Source organism: Schistocerca gregaria, unplaced genomic scaffold, assembly GCF_023897955.1.
Source record: "Schistocerca gregaria isolate iqSchGreg1 unplaced genomic scaffold, iqSchGreg1.2 ptg001310l, whole genome shotgun sequence".
Taxonomy (NCBI): Eukaryota; Metazoa; Arthropoda; class Insecta; order Orthoptera; family Acrididae; genus Schistocerca; species Schistocerca gregaria.
This window is the reverse complement of record NW_026062621.1, coordinates 1-2,500: the sequence shown is the minus strand read 5'-3', so window position 1 is coordinate 2,500 and position 2,500 is coordinate 1. Positions and strand designations below refer to the sequence as shown.

The window sequence follows — 2,500 nt, the reverse complement described above, 5'->3', positions numbered from 1 at the left end:
CACACCGGAGCGGACAGGCACTCGGGCGAACGTCATTCAAAACCGGCGCCAGGCGCCAGGTACCGCAGGCCAGCCGCTCCAGAGCTTCAGCGCTCGTACCACACAACAACAACACTTCCGCTAGTTTTGAGAGGCACGCGTGGTTCCGCACGCGGCGCACGGCCACTGCCGTACAGGTAGCGTGTTGCGCGACACGACACGCACATCGAAAGACATGCAGTCTAGTCGGTAATGATCCTTCCGCAGGTTCACCTACGGAAACCTTGTTACGACTTTTACTTCCTCTAAATGATCAAGTTTGGTCATCTTTCCGGTAGCATCGGCAACGACAGAGTCGATGCCGCGTACCAGTCCGAAGACCTCACTAAATCATTCAATCGGTAGTAGCGACGGGCGGTGTGTACAAAGGGCAGGGACGTAATCAACGCGAGCTTATGACTCGCGCTTACTGGGAATTCCTCGTTCATGGGGAACAATTGCAAGCCCCAATCCCTAGCACGAAGGAGGTTCAGCGGGTTACCCCGACCTTTCGGCCTAGGAAGACACGCTGATTCCTTCAGTGTAGCGCGCGTGCGGCCCAGAACATCTAAGGGCATCACAGACCTGTTATTGCTCAATCTCGTGCGGCTAGAAGCCGCCTGTCCCTCTAAGAAGAAAAGTAATCGCTGACAGCACGAAGGATGTCACGCGACTAGTTAGCAGGCTAGAGTCTCGTTCGTTATCGGAATTAACCAGACAAATCGCTCCACCAACTAAGAACGGCCATGCACCACCACCCACCGAATCAAGAAAGAGCTATCAATCTGTCAATCCTTCCGGTGTCCGGGCCTGGTGAGGTTTCCCGTGTTGAGTCAAATTAAGCCGCAGGCTCCACTCCTGGTGGTGCCCTTCCGTCAATTCCTTTAAGTTTCAGCTTTGCAACCATACTTCCCCCGGAACCCAAAAGCTTTGGTTTCCCGGAGGCTGCCCGCCGAGTCATCGGAGGAACTGCGGCGGATCGCTGGCTGGCATCGTTTATGGTTAGAACTAGGGCGGTATCTGATCGCCTTCGAACCTCTAACTTTCGTTCTTGATTAATGAAAACATACTTGGCAAATGCTTTCGCTTCTGTTCGTCTTGCGACGATCCAAGAATTTCACCTCTAACGTCGCAATACGAATGCCCCCGCCTGTCCCTATTAATCATTACCTCGGGTTCCGAAAACCAACAAAATAGAACCGAGGTCCTATTCCATTATTCCATGCACACAGTATTCAGGCGGGCTTGCCTGCTTTAAGCACTCTAATTTGTTCAAAGTAAACGTGCCGGCCCACCGAGACACTCAACAAAGAGCACCCTGGTAGGATTTAAACGGGGTCCGCCTCGGGACGCGAAAGCACCCCTTCGGCTCGCCCCACCGGCAGGACGTCCCACGATACATGCCAGTTAAACACCGACGGGCGGTGAACCAACAGCGTGGGACACAAATCCAACTACGAGCTTTTTAACCGCAACAACTTTAATATACGCTATTGGAGCTGGAATTACCGCGGCTGCTGGCACCAGACTTGCCCTCCAATAGATACTCGTTAAAGGATTTAAAGTGTACTCATTCCGATTACGGGGCCTCGGATGAGTCCCGTATCGTTATTTTTCGTCACTACCTCCCCGTGCCGGGAGTGGGTAATTTGCGCGCCTGCTGCCTTCCTTGGATGTGGTAGCCGTTTCTCAGGCTCCCTCTCCGGAATCGAACCCTGATTCCCCGTTACCCGTTACAACCATGGTAGGCGCAGAACCTACCATCGACAGTTGATAAGGCAGACATTTGAAAGATGCGTCGCCGGTACGAGGACCGTGCGATCAGCCCAAAGTTATTCAGAGTCACCAAGGCAAACGGACCAGACAAGCCAATCCGATTGGTTTTGATCTAATAAAAGCGTCCCTTCCATCTCTGGTCGGGACTCTGTTTGCATGTATTAGCTCTAGAATTACCACAGTTATCCAAGTAACGTGGGTACGATCTAAGGAACCATAACTGATTTAATGAGCCATTCGCGGTTTCACCTTAATGCGGCTTGTACTGAGACATGCATGGCTTAATCTTTGAGACAAGCATATGACTACTGGCAGGATCAACCAGGGAGCTGCGTCAACTAGAGCTGAGCAGCCGGCCGCCCGGGAGTGTGTCCCGGGGGCCCGCGCGAACACGCAAGCGTCCGCTCAATTATTCTGCAAACAGGAGGAGGCCGAGCTCCCCTGCACGATACACCTCGAAACCCTCTCAGGTCCCGGCGGCGCGCAGCGCCGTCCTAGGTACTTGGTCGGTTTCGAGAGAGGCGCAATCGCCCGGAGTTAGGCGAGTAGACGGTTTTAGTGCGAACACCCTTGCTCCCAACTGAGCTTGCCGCTGCCGACAGAGGCCCGGGAGCGTGCTGTCGTGGCATTGCCGGCGGGAGACAACACGCGCCACCTATGGTGACCGGCAGCTCCAACGCCACGCACACAAGGGCGCGATCTAGTG

At 54.1% G+C, this 2,500-nt stretch overlaps 1 non-coding gene across 1 annotated transcript; it reads right to left on the bottom strand.

Moving 5' to 3' along the window:
* Window positions 1–229: 229 nt before the first annotated feature.
* LOC126330605 (small subunit ribosomal RNA) lies at window positions 230–2,122 on the bottom strand. The gene has a single exon (XR_007563044.1). It is a non-coding gene; the product is annotated as a small subunit ribosomal RNA (ribosomal RNA).
* Window positions 2,123–2,500: the final 378 nt, after the last annotated feature.